This window comes from Nicotiana tabacum, chromosome 20 (genome assembly GCF_000715075.1).
Source record: "Nicotiana tabacum cultivar K326 chromosome 20, ASM71507v2, whole genome shotgun sequence".
In the NCBI taxonomy this organism is placed as follows: Eukaryota; Viridiplantae; Streptophyta; class Magnoliopsida; order Solanales; family Solanaceae; genus Nicotiana; species Nicotiana tabacum.
Window position 1 is genome coordinate 125483901 of NC_134099.1, and position 16379 is coordinate 125500279.

The window sequence follows — 16379 nt, forward strand, 5'->3', positions numbered from 1 at the left end:
ATGGAATAACTCACAATCTTTCAGCTCCAAGAACACCTCAACAAAATAGTGTTGTGGAGAGGAATAATAGAACACTTGAAGACATGGCAAGAACAATGTTGTCATGACAGTGGCATTACAAAAAACTTCTGGGCCGAAGCCGTCAACACTGCATGCTACTTGGTAAGTAGGTGCATGATTAGGTCCCTTTTGAACAACAATCCATATGAACTGTTAAATGGAAGAAAGCTCGAGCTGACACATTTAAGGACCTTTGGCTATAAACGTTTCGTTCTCAACAATGGCAAGGAAGCACTTGGAAAATTCGATGCCAAAAGCGATGAAGGAATCTTTATAGGCTATTCATCATAAACAAAGCCTACAAAGTATAAAACAAAAGAACTCAATGTGTTGAGGAAAGCATAAATGTGATATTTGATTAATCTCACCACTCATGTGGAAAGGATTTACCTGATAAGAGTGATCAAAATAGAGAATGGTCAACTGTCCCTGGTGAAGTTATTGACATGGCAAATGGAAAGGCTAATATGATGAGCCACATCAAAGATTCAAATAAGAATGGTGCAACCATATCTCCAACTGATGGAGAGGAATCTGGTCCCTCAGTCACAACAACTGAAGCTGAGAAAAGGGTTGTAGATGTTATCCAAGGCAACCCACATGTTGAGATGAGAAGCAATCAAGGTTCACTGTCAGAAATACCTGGACCTTCTCATAATGAGGTTTAGGTGTCTAACTGGAAGCACAAAAGTTCACACCCCCTTGAAAATGTAATCACTCCTCTTGATTCAGACATCCAAACCAAATCAAAGACAAGAAACTCACTTGCCTTCTCAGCCTTCCTCTCTTAAATAGAGCCTAAAAATATCAAAGAAGCATTGAAAGATGCAGACTAGATTACAGCTATGCAAGAAGAACTCCATCAATTTGAGAGAAACAGTGCATGGCACCTGGTTCCACGACCTGCTGACCAAACTGTTATATAAACTAGGTGGGTATTCAGAAACAAACTTGATGAGTTTGGAAACACAACAAGGAACAAGGCAAGGCTAGTAGTCCAAGGCTACAATGAGGAAGAAGGGATGGACTATGATGAAACTTTTGGTCCAGTTGCTCGAATGGAGGCTATCAGAATTCTTATTGCCTTTGCATCTCATATGGAATTAAAATTGCTCCAAATAGATGTCAAAAGTGCATTTCTAAATGGTTTTTTGAAAGGAAGAGGTATTCGTCAAGCAACCACCTGGATTTGAGAATCATGAGCATCCTGAGCACGTCTTTAAACTTGACAAGGCTCTGTATATGCTAAAGCAAGCTCCTCGCGCTTGGTATGAAAGGTTGTCAAAATTTCTTCTACAAATTGGTTTTACAAGAGGAAAAATTAACAACACCCTTTTTTGAAGAAACGAGGAAGGAGCGTGCTCATTGTGCAAGTCTATGTTGATGACATCATTTTTGGAGCAACAAACGATTCTCTGTGTGAGGAATTCGCAAAACTCTTGGGAAGTGAGTTTGAAATGGGCATGATGGGGAAACTGAATTTTTTTTTGGGTTTACAAGTGAAGCAAACTCCCAAGGGGACAATGATAAGTTAGCAGAAGTACATCAAAGAGTTGCTAAAGAGATTTGACATGGAAAGATCAAAAATCATTGATACTCCCATTACCACAGCCACTCGTCTGGACTTGGATGAACCTGATCCCTCTATGAATAAGACATGTATAGAGGTATCATAGGGTCACTCTTTCATCTCATGGAAAGCAGACCAAATATTGTTTTTAGTGTGGGTCTTTGTGCCAGGACCTGGTTCTCTACTATCCCTCAGGAGACAATTTTGATTTAATTGGGTATGCTGATGCTGACTACGCTGGGAATTTGGTAGACAGGAAAAGCACTTCTGGAATGGTACATTTTCTAGGTTCATGTCTGATTTCATGGGGTACAAGAAAACAAAACTCCGTGGCACTCTCAACTGCAAAAGTTGAATATGTGGCGACTGCATCTTGTTGTGCTCAACTGTTGTGGATTAAACAATAGCTGAAAGATTTTGGTGTACTTTCTAATTGCATGCCCTTACTATGTGATAATACCAGTGCTCTCAACAAGGTCAAGAATCCAGTTCAACATAAGAAAACAAAGCACATTGATGTGTTACATCATTTTCTCAGAGACAATGTTGAAAAAGGGCTCATCTGTATGAAATTTTGCAGCATAGAAGATCAAATTGCAGACATATTCACCAAAGTACTAAGTAGAGAGCACTTGAAAAGGAACCGTCTATCTCTAGGGTTGATGAAATCAAGCTAAGGACCTGGTCTCTTGATAATTGGCTACGAAAGAAATGTACAGGTAAAATAGCTAAAAAATGTTTTCTGGCAAAGTCTAACTCATTTCTATATCGTTACAGGTAGACACACATGACGATTGTAGAGCAAACAAACAGCTAATGCATTGCACGTTGGTCAAAAGATCAGGCTTAAATTTGCAAAATCTGTAAGGGAACCTGGTTTCCTTGACACAGGTTAGTAGTTCCTCTATACTCTCATGCATAATTTTTAAACGGCTGAAACGATGCCACGTCATCAAATTGTCAGTTTCTTTTCTTTTCTGCTTTTGAACGCAAGTGTCTCACCCCTTTATGAAGCTACCCGACTACCCCAATTGACACTTATTCCTAACTGGTCTCTCATCCCTCTTAAATATATTCACTCATAATCACTTTCACCACTGTTCACATCAAAAAATCAAAAATTAATCTTTTTCCTTCTTCAAACCAAACGCTCTCTTCTTCAACCCACTACACTCCACCATGTTTGAACACCAAGAAACACAAGAGGTTCCAAGTGTCATCCCCACTGTGTCTTCATCCATTGAAGTGTCAGTGATAGAGCCCACACTCCACACTCCGACTAGTCCAAACCCTAAGTCAAATTCACAATCACCCTTTACTTCCTCTCCAACCCAATCAAGTATTGGTTCTCATCGAAGTCACAAAACCTCGACTCCCAAGAAATTTTTGGTTGTGACCTCTCTTTTTGCCTCAGCGAAAAACATGGTCGAAGAAGCTACAATGGAGGAAGTAGAAAATCAAAACGTTTCTAGACTACCATTGGAGGAAAATCTAAGAAAGAATAGTGTGTGGGTCATACCAGTGATGAATCAACAATGAAAGCTCCTGGACTTGATTCTCCAGGTAATACTCTTTCTACTTCTGCGTTTAACATGGGGTTACAAAAACAAGAGGCCATAGAAAATATGTTGTCAATAGCTGCTGAGGGAAGTGTTTTGGGGGGTGGTAAAGGTGTATCTGAGTCTTGGGGGGAAGAAAACTGTACACTAGTGGAGAGTAAGGAACCGGTGCCTGTTGAAACATCAGCATCGGATAGTGGTACTGGGGCACCAACTGAGGGACCAAATCTCTCCACCCAAGAGGAGTCAACCCCTGGTTCCTCTCAATCACCCTAGGTCAGTATTGATCTTGCTCCCTCTCCTGACTTCTATGCTGAACCATTGTCCATAGTTGTTCCTGAAATGAGACCTTTATCTGAGGAGGAGAATGCGGATAGTGAAGAAGAAGATTATGATAATGTGGCTCTGGCAAGCCTTATTAGTGCTAGGAATAGAAAGGAACCTCCCCAGGGATCAACGTCTAAGAGGCCCATCACTAGGTTGCAAAAGAAGGAAGAACTTGAGTCTTTTCTTAAGAAAAGTAAAGCAGAAAAGAAAAAAAGGAGATTGGTGAAAGGGGAAAGACAGTGCCTCCTGAACTAGTTGTTAAGCTTGATGATGAAGAGGAAAAGGTAGTTGGTTCTTTGGTTTGTAAGTCTGCGAAGAAACTTGGTGTTCCTGCATCAAATAAAGAGTCATTTGTAAGTGAGATGGGTATGAGAAATGTCGAGCGTGAAAAATCTAGTGAAAATCTGGTTGAAGAGTCTGGTAAACAAGTGGTTGGGGAGTTTTCTGAACAAGTGTCTGAGTAGAGGATGTCTAAGAAATCTGTTGAGAAAGGAAAGAGTGCTCGAAAATAAGTGAAAAGGAAGGGTAATATCAGTTGGGAACCTGGTTCTTCCAAAAGGGCCAAGGTTGATGATGCCCAGGATGCTAGGAAGGATAAATTAAAAATCAAAAAGTGTTGTGGGGCCGTACATTTGCCCCTAATATTCTGGATATGGTTGGCATGCATCAATTGGTAGAGATCTATGAATTTCAACAGTAGACACACCTATTCACAAGTGACAGTCCCAAAGTGTATGAGGAGGAAGTGCGCAACTTTTATGCCAACTTCTTTATAGTTGAGGACGATCATATTTGTATGATGGTGAATGGTGTTGATTTTGTGATGGACTCTGCTGTGCTGGAAAATATTTTGGGAGTACCCGCTGAGGGTTTCTCTTCTGTTCAAGGAACCTGCTCTTCGAACTTTAGAATTTCTATCTTGAAGGATATGGCAGTTCAGCAAGGGGAACGAGTATAGAAGAAGGCTCTCCTTCTAGTGTACCAATTGTTGTTTGAATTGGTGAACAAGGTCTTGCTACCTCGTGCAGAAAGAAGGTCCATTACATCTCAAGCAGACCTGGTTCTTATGGAAGCACTGGATGGCTACACAACTATCAACTTGCCTGGCATTATTATAGAACATACGCAAAAGGTGGCAGATTTCAAGGATGGTAATCATGGGCTGCCTTACGGGTTCCTCCTTACTAAGGTGTTTAAGTTATTCAAAGTCCCTTTGGGATAAGCTAAAGTGGGTACCGTTAAACAAACCTTATCCAAGACCACCCTCGAAGAATGTGAATGCATTGAAAAGGTTGGAGTGGTTAGTAGCACTTCTACTATCTCCCAGTTGATCAACACCCAAAACAGTGCCAGCGATAAGGAAGCTGAAGGCAAGGAATGCCATTCTTGAGGGTCAGCTAAGTCAGTTTTAGGAGGCACCTGGTTCTAGGAGCTCTCAAAGCACAAAGGTTGCCCATCTGACCAAGGAAAATGCCTACCTAAGGAAACAAGTTGAGGACCTGAAGGAGACACTGCTCAACAAGCAGGTGTTAGCTAACGCTCGAATGGACATCCTTCTTCGAACCCTTGCCTCCTCATCTAGGCCTTTCCTCTCCAATGCTCCCTAAACAGTGTCCCCTTCCCAAGTGTCAAGTTCTTAGTGTCTATCCTCTATTTTAGTTCTGATGATGTTTATGACTGGTACTTTAGTTTTTGCAATTTTTATTTTGTGGATGTGTTTGGAAATAATGGAACTGCTCCCTGCTTAATTATCCAAAATTAATGAAAGTTTCATCATGTTTGCTGAATATGCCTTGCTCTTTTACTCCGCTTTTAGTCCTAATTGTGTGCACACATGTGGCATGAGTTAACTAAGCTAGACTTCTTTTTACTTAAGGCTTATTACTGATCTTTTCATGATACCAGAAGGGGGGAAATAATTGAGGGGGAACAGGATTGGGAATAGATTCAAGGGAAATACAGGAACTGCGAATGTTATTCTGGTTCTTAGGGGGGACTTAAATTATAAGTTTGTCATCATAAAAAAGGGAGAAATTGATAGGTTATATGTGTATCCCTATTATGTTTTGATGATCTAACAAACTTACTATTAAGAATCAGATAAGGAACCTGCTCACATCCTCAAGAACTTAAGATCAACAAGTCTCCAGTCGGGGACACGGTTCAACTCTTCAGAGTCAAAGGAACAACAGAGGGAACATATAGCTACTAGTTCCCATAGTGACTGTACAAGTCAACCCCCCAGATGTAAAGTTGTTGGCTGCACACGCAACAGTGCAAAAATAGTGCAGCAGTCAACTTTATGGGGACTGCCCTTTACCTAACTTGCTTACATCATTCAAATAATGTCACAAATGAATTATTAACATCAAGCAAAGGTAAAACAAAAACACTTGCACATTCAAGAATTAATCAAGTATTCTCTCAAGTCATCGATCAATCTTGCAAGTGACTCTCAAGGGCATCAAGAACAAAGAACAACATAACAACGGATCAGTTCCCTGTATTGAGTTATTACATGTATTGTGTTACACCTTTGCTAAAGCACTCTACTTGTAATTCCTACTTAGCTTAGTTAGAAGCATTGTGTAGGGAATCTTTGTAAATTATAAACCCTTGTATTTGTGTCTTGGCTAGAGTTAGTCGAGTTGTAAGTCTTTATAATAGAGTTATTACAAAGTGGCTTGTAATAGAGTTGTTACAAGTTAGTGAGAGATTAGGAGATTAATTCCTAGGTTACAATAGGTTGTAATCTAAAGTTTGCTCAGTAGTGAAGTTGAAATCCTACAAGGGTAGGTCGTGGTTTTTGATCCTGTGATCTGGGAGTTTTCCACGTAAAACTCCATTATGTCATTTACTTACTAGAGTGTGCATGTGTTCTGTGAGAACTAATAGAGAACCTGCTTCTCTATTATAGTTTTGTGGACCCTCTATCATTTAGGTATGTTTTAAATGGTACCAAGTTTGAGGGATTTTAATTATATGATGAAAATGTTTCATGTCATGGCACGTGGATTAAGTTGACACGATGTATGGCACGTGAAATACACCCATTAATTCAGTTTCATTCATGGGAACTTTAAATATAAAATTCAGATGGATAATAGTTTAAATATGATACTAGCAAAATTGGTACTCCCTCCGTTCTTTTTTAGTTGTCAAGTATTCTAAAAATAAAATTTTATTTTTACTTGTCACTTTTCGTATATCAAGAGAAAAATAATTTATTTTTCCTGTTTTATTCTGAGAATTACTTACTCATTCCAAATCATTTTTCAAATGCATTAAGTCTATTCACCAATTAATATGGGCATCATGAATAAATAAAAAGTGGATACCGTTTCTCTCTCAGCGCATGTTAGCCTAATGTGCGCCATCCATGGGGAAGAGAGCTCGAAATCCATCGCAGAAGGCAATCTTGGCTCAGGAATCAGCTGTGTTAGTAGGAAATCAACAACGGAAAAAGGATGAGCTTCTAAAGGCAATTGAAATCTCGAAGTTGCAGGAGATAGAGTTGGAAACCAATGGAACAGTACCAGGAAAATTTAGGGATGTAAACTCATAGGAAATTGGGGGATCTTCAATAGCTAGAGCACCTGAGGAATTGGAGGTAACGTCCACCTCAAAAGAAGCTTCAGGAAGTTCATCAAAGGGTCAACGTAAGCTCTCGTGGGCAGACGAAGTTGAACTAATGGATGAAATCACAAGCAAGGGATCCATCTGGGACAACTTTGACATCACAAAGGTAACTAATACTGGTTTAAACTAGAATACATATCTCCAGAGGTGCATGCAGAGACTCATGTATGCGAAATTGAAATAGAGGATATCAGTACAAAACTGGAATATTGGAAAACTGTTATAGTGTGTTATGTTTTGGGGGCTCACCCTTGTAACGACCTGGCAGGTCATTTTAAGAATTTATGCCCCGATCCCCTATTAACTACTTTACCCGTGTTTGTTTCTACTATTTTGATTCACCGGGATGTTTGGTTTTGAGTTTCGGAGTGTTTTGGGACACTTAGTCCCTAAATGAGAGTTTACGTTTAAGAAATTAGACCGTAATTGGAGCAGTGTGAAGATGGCCTCAAAATGGAATTACGTTGGTTTTGTTATCTCTATTGGGTGATTTCGGGCTTAGGGGCATATTCGGATTATGTTTTGGAGGTCCGTAGCTAATTTAGGTTTGAAATGTCAAAAATTGAATATTTGAAGTTTCCGGTTTGACAGTGAGATTTTGATATCGGGGTCGGAATGGAATTCCAGAAGTTGGAATAGCTCCGTAGTGTTGAATGTGACGTGCTTGCAAAATTTTAAACTTTTTGATCGAAAGCGTAATTTGAGAGTTTTGGAGTTCTTAGGCTTGAATCCTATGTTAAATTAGTGGTTTGACATTTTTTTGAGCGTTCCGAAGGTTGGAACAAGTTTGAATGATGTTTTAGGATTGTTTGGCATGTTTGGTTGAGGTCATAGGGGCCTCGGGTATGTATCTGATTTCCTTCTTTGCGTTCGAGAGTAGGGTCTTGCGTTTGCGAAGAGGAGCTGGGGCTGGGGGAGGTTTAATGCTTCGCGTTCGCGAATTTTCTCCCACGTTCTCTAAGCTGAGAGGTCTTATACCTACGTATTCGCGATAGTGTTCCCGCGTTAGCGTAGGAGGAGGAGATTGTGCACCGCGTTCGCGACTAGGGCATCGCGTTCGCTATGAAGGAAAGCTGGACCAAGCGAAGTTGTGCTTCGTGAACACGAGGGTCCTTCCACGTTCGCGAAGAAGGAAATACCTAGGCAGAATGTTTAAGTTCAAAATCGAGGATTTAGCCATTTTTGTGAAAACTAGAGCTTGGGAGCTCGGATTTGAGCGAGGTTTTGAGGGATTTTCAGAGGTATCGATTGGTAACGATTCTAAACTGCTTTTTGCTTGTAACCCATTAATCTAAACATGAATTCATCATTTAATTTCGGAATTTGTATGAAAATTGGGGGAAAGTTCTTAGACAAAAATTCGAGTTTTGATTGGGGATTTGACATTGGATTTGAATAATTTTGGTATGGTTAGACTCGTGAGAGTATGAGGATTCTGAAAATATAAATTTTACCCAATTCCGAGATGTGGGCCCGAGGGGCGTTTTGGTCATTTTACCTCATTTCGCGTATTAGCTTAGAATTTATTTGTGGAATCAGTTACTTGAAGTTATATTTACATTATGCAATTGAATTGAATAGATTTGGGCCATTTGGAGTCAAGTACTCGTGGCAAGAACGTGGTTTCGGGTTGATTATTAAGCCGGTTCGAGGTAAGTGTCTTGCCTAACCTTGTGTGGGGGAAACTCTGCTTGAGATTTGGTATTGTTGATATTTGAAATGCCTTGTACGTGAGGTCACAAGTGGGTACTTGTACTAATTATTGAAAATTCTGCTTTCATTAAGTAGCTTTAATTGTGTTTTCCCTTCTTGTTTATTCTACTTGCAATTTAAGCCTGCTGTTAGCTTAGGGAATCATGTCTAATTGACTTAATTGCTTTATTTACTCAAACTGCATTATTTGTACTAAGTGAAGCATGTTAGGTTAGAAAATACTTGTTTTACCTTGGTGTGAAATTTAATTTAATTGAGTATTCTTCGTGTTGTTGCTGCGTGTTTACTTTTGAACTACGGGACGGTATCGCGGGAGATCCACTGCACATATATATTGACTTTGACTGTAGTGCGGGATACAGAGAGATCCTCATCACATATATTGAGGAAACTAAGAGATTCTTGGGATACTGATAGATCCCCAGCATATATATTGAGGATACTAGGAGATCCTCGGGATACTAAGAGATCCACGTCACACATATTGAGGATACTAAGAGATCCTTGGGATACCGAATGATCCCTAGCATACATATTGAGGATACTAAGAGTTCCTCGAGATACTGAGAGATCCCCGGCATACATATTGAGCATACTAAGAGATCCTTGGGATACCGACGATCCCTAGCATACATATTGAGGATACTAAGAGATCCTCGGGATATTGAGAGATCTCAGGTTGTTATCTCCATGTTAAGCTGTACTTCCTTCCATGATTATTCAGTTTTTGTTGTACTTGCTGTTGTTCTTTATATTCTATGTTATTTCTTACTGTTGCATTTAATTTTACTGTCTTATTCTATACTGTCATTCTTTATATTTCATTTAATCTCAGTAGGGCCCTGACTTTCCTCGTCACTACCCAACCGAGGTTAGTCTTGGCACCTACTGAGTACCGTTGTGGTGTACTTATGCCCTTTCTGTGCATGTTTTTTATGTGCATATCCAAGTACTTCCACTCAGTCTTATCATCCTTGAGACGAGGCGCTTCTGTAGAGACTTCGAGGTATATCTTCCATGACAGCGGACCGAGGAGTCCCTTTCTATCTTTTAGTAATAGTATAGCCCTTTAGTATTTTACTTTTGTTAGACATTTCTGGAGTTAGAACTTCTTATGTATCTCTTAGCTTGTGATTCATGGGGTTCCGGATTTTGGGAAGTGTTAGGTTGAACTTCTTGTACTATTATGTGCCAGGCGACATCTTAAACACTATTCCATTTTGTTATTTTGATTTTATATTATTTTCTTTCTGCAAATTGTTTCTTTTCCGCATTTGTTCGGCTTACCTAGTTGTAGAGACAAGGTGCCGTCACGATAGTTCATGGAAGACGAACTGGGGTCATGACAAATTGGTATCAGAGCTCTAGGTTCATAGGAGTTATGAATCACAAGCCGATTTATTAGAGTCTCACGGATCGGTACGGAGACGTCTGTACTTATCTGCGAGAGGCTATGTAACTATTAGAAAAATTCCACTTCATTTGATTTCCTTGTCGTGTGAGATTTTTATGTCACAATTCTAAACTTTTGTTTTCTATTCTCTCACCGATGGTGAGGACACGCGCTACCGGAGGTGACGAGAACCCGCACCCCCTACTGCAGCCGTTAGAGGTCGGGGCCGGGGTAAAGGCCGAGGACGCACTCGTGGTGCAGCCAGAGCACCAACGCAATCTGCCACAGAGGATCCACCAGCAGCTCCAGCCGGAGCCTAGGCACCTAATACGCCTACTGCTACTACTACTACTCCAGCATTTCAGGAGACATTAGCACAGTTCCTAAGCATGTTTGGTACATTAGTTCAGACGAGGTCAGGAGAGAGAGTAGGGAAGCGAGGAGATCTCATAGACTGGAGAGACCCACTGGTCCTTACTTTGGAGGAAGAGTACGGCATGGTAGAGTTTTTGTGGGTCATCCAGCTCAGTTTGTATCTCAGGTTTCGCACATAGTGTTTCAGGTGTTTAGGGGTCTCATAGTACCTGTACCGCACAGTTCCCACTGCCACGTCAGCCGTGAGGTTGTTTTGAGTGTGGTGACACATGCCATGTGGTAAGGTATTTCCCTAGACTAGGCAGGGGTGTACCTCCACAAACTTCTCAACCACAGCGTACCCCGCAGAGTCCTCAGGCTATGGTTACAGCTCTAGTTACTACCCCACCAGCTCAGCCAGCTAGAGGTGGAGGTCGGAGAGGTAGAGGTCGCCCTAGAGGGGGAGTCCAGGCCAGATACTATGCCCTTCCAGCCCGTACCGAGGTTGTTACCTTCGATTATGTCATCACAGGTATTGTATTGGTTTGTCATAGAGATGCATCGGTTCTATTCTATCTAGGCTCCACCTATTCTTATGTGTCTTCCTATTTTGCCCCGCATTTGGGTGTACCTCGGGATTCTTTGAGTACCCATGTTTATGTTTCTACTCTTGTGGGAGATTATCTTGTTGTGGATCGTATTTATCGGTCATGTTTGATTGCTCTTAGTGGTTTTGAGACTAGAGCCAATTTGTTATTGCTCAGCATGGTAGATTTCGATATTATCTTGGGCATGGACTGGTTGTCGCCTCATTATGATATTCCTGATTGTCACGCCAAAACCGTGACGCTGGCTATGCCAGGTATTCTGAGAGTTGAGTGAAGGTATACCTTAGATCACACTCCTAGTAGAGTTATTTCTTTCCTTAAAGCTCAACGAATGGTTGAGAAGGGGTGTGACGCGTATCTGGCCTATGTAAGGGATGTTTGATACCTCTACAGTTGATTTCGTTCCAGTAGTATGGGATTTTTACTGATATGTTTCTAGCTGATCTTCCAAGCATGCAGCCCAATAGAGATATTGATTTTGGCATTGATCTGTTGCTGAGCACTCAGCCCATTTCTATCCCTCCGTATCGTATGGCCCCTCCTGAGTTGAAGGAGTTGAAGGATTAGTTAAGGAATTGCTTGATAAGGGTTTTATTCGGTCCAATGTGTCACCTTGGGGTGCTCCTGTCTTGTTTGTGAAGAAAAATGATGGTTCTATGCGTATGTGTATTGATTATCGCCAGTTGAACAAAGTTACAGTGAAGAACCATTATCGTTTGCCTCGTATTGATGATCTATTTGACCATCTTCAGAGCGTACGAGTGTTTTTTAAGATTGACTTGCGCTCAGGTTACCATCAGTGTCATTACGAGTTCCTTGCGATGTCATTTGGGCTGACCAATACCTTAGCAACCTTTATGCATTTGATGCACAGTGTGTTCTGACCATATCTTGACTCGTTCATCATTTTCTTTATTGATGATATTCTGGTGTATTTCCGGAGTCAGAAAGATCATGAGCAGCACCTAAGGACAGTGCTCCAGACTCTGAGGGAAAAGAAGTTATATGCTAAATTCTCGAAATGTGAGTTTTGATTGGATTCCGTGGCATTCTTAGGACACGTGGTATCGAGTGAGGGTATTCAGGTGGATTTGAAGAAAGTGGAAGCAGTGTAGAGTTGGTCTAGACCATCCTCAGCTACATAGATCCGTAGTTTTCTTGGCTTGGCGGGTTATTACCGCCGTTTGTTGAGGGGTTTTCATCGATTGCATCCCCTATGACCAGGCTGACCTAGAAGGGTGCTCCATTCCAGTGGACGGAAGAGTGTGAGGCGAGCTTTCAGAAGCTCAAGACAACTTTGACTACAGCCCTAGTTTTGATATTGCCTATAGGTTCGGGGTCTTATACTATCTACTGTGATGTCTCGAGGATTGGCCTTGGAGTGGTTTTGATGCAGGACAGTAGGGTGATTGCCTACGCGTCTAGACAGTTGAAGGTACATGAGAAGAATTACCTTGTTCATGACCTCGAGTTAGTTGTTAGTGCTCACGCCTTGAAGATCTGGTGTCATTATTTGTATGGTGTGCCTTGTGAGATTTATATTGACCACCGGAGTTTGCAACATCTGTTCAAGTAGAAGGATCTTAATTTGCGTCAGAAGAGGTAGTTAGAGTTGTTGAAGGACTATGATATCACTATTTTGGATCACTCGGGCAAGGCCACTGTGGTGGTCGATGCTTTGAGTCACGGGGCAGAAAGTTTGGGAAGTTTGGCCTATTTACCAGCAACAGAGTGGCCCATGGCGATGGATGCTTAGGCCTTAGCCAGCCAGTTTGTGAGATTGGATCTTTCAGGGCCTAGTCGGGTTCTAGCCTACGTGGTTTCTCGGTCTTCCTTATTTGATCGTATTAGGGAGCATCAGTTGGATGAGCCTCATTTGCTTGTCCTCGAGGACAAGGTTCATCACGGTGATGCCAGAGATGTGACTATTGGAGATGATGGGGTATTGAGGATGTAGGGTCGGATTTGTGTACCCGATTTAGACGGGCTTCGAGAGTTGATTCTAGAGGAGGCCCATAGTTCGCAGTATTCCATTCATCCGGGTGATGCGAAGATGTACCAGGATTGGAGGCAGCATTATTGGTGGAGGCGGATGAATAAAGATATAGTTGGGTTTGTAGCTTGGTGCCTCAATTGTCAGCAGGTGAAGTATGAGCACTAGAGACCAGGTGGGTTGCTTCAACAGATAGAGATTCCACAGTGGAAGTGGGAGCATATCACCATGGACTTCGTAGTTGGACTCCAACGGACTTTGAGGAAGTTTGATACCATTTGGGTGATTATGGATTGGCTGACCAAGCCCGCACACTTTATTCATGTGTGTACTACCTATTCTTCGGAGTGGTTAGTGGAGATTTATATCTGGGAGATTGTTCGTCTACATGGTATTCCAGTTTCCATCATTTTAGATAGAGGTACTCAGTTCACATCACGGTTCTGGAGGGTCGTACATCATGAGTTGGGTACTCGGGTGGAGTTGAGTACAGCATTTTACCCTCAAATGGATGGACAATCTGAGCACACTATTCATATTCTTGAGGATATGCTTCGTGTGTGTTTGATTGAGTTTGGAGGGTCTTGGGATTAGTTCTTGCCATTGGCGGAGTTTGCTTACAACAACAACTATCAGTCCAGTATTCAGATGGCACCGTATAAGGCTAGATTATTTGGCATAGACTTGGTTTAGGATGCTTTGGAGAAGGTTAAGGTGATTCAGGATAGACTCCGTACAGCCTAATCCAGATAGAAGAATTACGTGGACCGGAAGGTTCTTGATGTTGGTTGGAGAGCTGGTTCTGCTTTGGGTTTTGCCTATGAAGGGCGTTATGAGATTTGGGAAGAAAGGGAAGTTGAGTCTGAAGTTTATTGGCCCTTTTGAGATATTGAGGCGTGTTGGGGAGGTTGCTTATGAGCTTGCCTTACCTCCCAGCTTGGCAGGAGTTCATCTGGTATTTCATGTTTCCATGCTCCAGAGGTATCACGGGGATCCGTCGCACGTGTTGGATTTCAATTCAGTCGAGTTGGACAAGGATCTATCTTATGTTGTGGAGCCAGTGGCGATATTAGATAGGTAGGTTCGAAAGCTGAGGTCAAAGAACATTGCATCAGTAAAGGTTCAGTGGCGGGGTCAGCCAGTCAAGGAGGCGATCTAGGAGACCGAGTAGGATATGCGCAGCCATTACCCTCATCTTTTCACTACTTTAGGTATGTCTCTATGCTCGTTCGAGAATGAACGAATGTTTAATTGTAGAAGATGTAATGACCGGTCAATCGTTTTTACGCCCTGATCCCCTATTAAATGCTTTCCCCGTGTTTGTTTCTGCTATTTTGATTCGCCAGGATGTTTGGTTTTGAGTTTTGGAGTATTTTGGGACACTTAGTCCCTAAAAGAGAGTTTAAGTTTTAGAAATTAGGCCATAGTCAGAGAAGTGTGAAGACAACCTCGTAATGAAATTCTATTGGTTCAGTTAGCTTCGTTGGGTGATTTCGGACTTAGGGGCGTGTTCGGATTGTGTTTTGGAGCTCCGTAGCTAATTTAGGCTTGAAATGCCGAAAGTTAAATTTTTGTAGTTTTCGGTTTGACAGTGAGATTTTGATATCAGGGTCGGAATGGAATTCCTGAAGTTGGAGTAGCTCCGTAGTGTTGAATGTGATGTGCTTGCAAATTTCCAAGTCATTCAGACGAGGTTTCATAGACCTTTTGATCGAAAGAGTAATTTGAGAGTTTTGGAGTTCTTAGGTTTGAATCCTATGTTACATTGGTGTTTTGATGTTGTTTTGAGCGTTCCGAAGATTGGAACAAGTTTAAACGATGTTTTATGATTGGTTGGCATGTTTGGTTGAGGTCCTGGGGGCCTCGGACGTGTTTCGGATGCTCAACGGGTCATTTTGGAACTTAGAGAAATTGCAACAACCCAGTTCTGGTTTCCTTCTTTGCATTCGTGAGTGGGGTCTCGCGTTCGTGAAGAGGAGCTGGGGCTAGGGGAGGTTTAATGTGTCGCGTTCGCAAAGTTTCTCCCGCATTCACGAAGCTGAGAGGTCTTATACCTACGCATTCGTGATGGTGTTCCCGCGTTTGCGTAGGTGGAGGAGATTGTGCACCGCGTTCACGACTAGGGCATCGCGTTCGCGATAAAGGAAAGCTGGACCAAGCAAAGTTGTGCTTCGCGAAAGCGAGGGTCCTTCCGCGTTCGCAAAGAAGGAAATACCTAGGCAGAATGTTTAAGTTCAAAATCGAGGGTTTAGCCATTTTTGTGAAAACTAGAGCTTGGGAGCTCGAATTTAAGCGAGGTTTTGAGGGATTTCAGAGATATCGATTGGATAACAAGTCTAAACTCCTTTTTGCTAGTAACTCATTAATCTAAACATGAATTCATCATTTAATTTCGGAATTTATATAAAATTAGGGGGAAGTTCTAAGAAAAAAATTTAAGTTTTGATTGGGAATTTGACATTGGATTTGGATAGTTCTGGTATGGTTAGACTTGTGAGAGTATGTTAATTTTACCCAATTCCGAGACGTCAGCCCAAGGGGCATTTTGGTTATTTTACCTAATTTCGCGTATTAGCTTATAATTTATTTATGGAATCAGTTACTTGAAGTTATATTTACATTGTGCAATTGAATTGAATAGATTTGGGTCATTTGAAGTCAAGTACTTGTGGCAAGAACGTGGTTTCGGGTTGATTATTGAGCCGGTTCGAGGTAAGTGGCTTGCCAAACCTTGTGTGGGGGAAACTCCCCTTAGGATTTGGTATTGTTGATATTTGAAATGGCTTGTACTTTATGTGACGAGTGCGTACTTATACTAATTGTTGAAAATCCTGCTTTCATTAAGTAGCTTTAATTGTGTTTTCCCATCCTATTTATTCTACTTGCAATTTAAGTCTGCTGTTAGCTTAGGGAATCATGTCTAATTGACTTAATTGTTTTATTTGCTCAAACTGCATTATTTGTACTATGTGAAGCATGCTAGGTTAGAAAATACCTGTTTTACCTTAGTGTGAGATTTTATTTAATTGAGTATTCTTCGTGTTGTTGCTGCGTGTTTACTTTGGAACTACGGGACGGTATCGCGGGAGATCCACTGCACATATATATTGACTTTGACTGTAGTGCGGGATACAGAGAGATCCTCATCACATATATTGAGGAT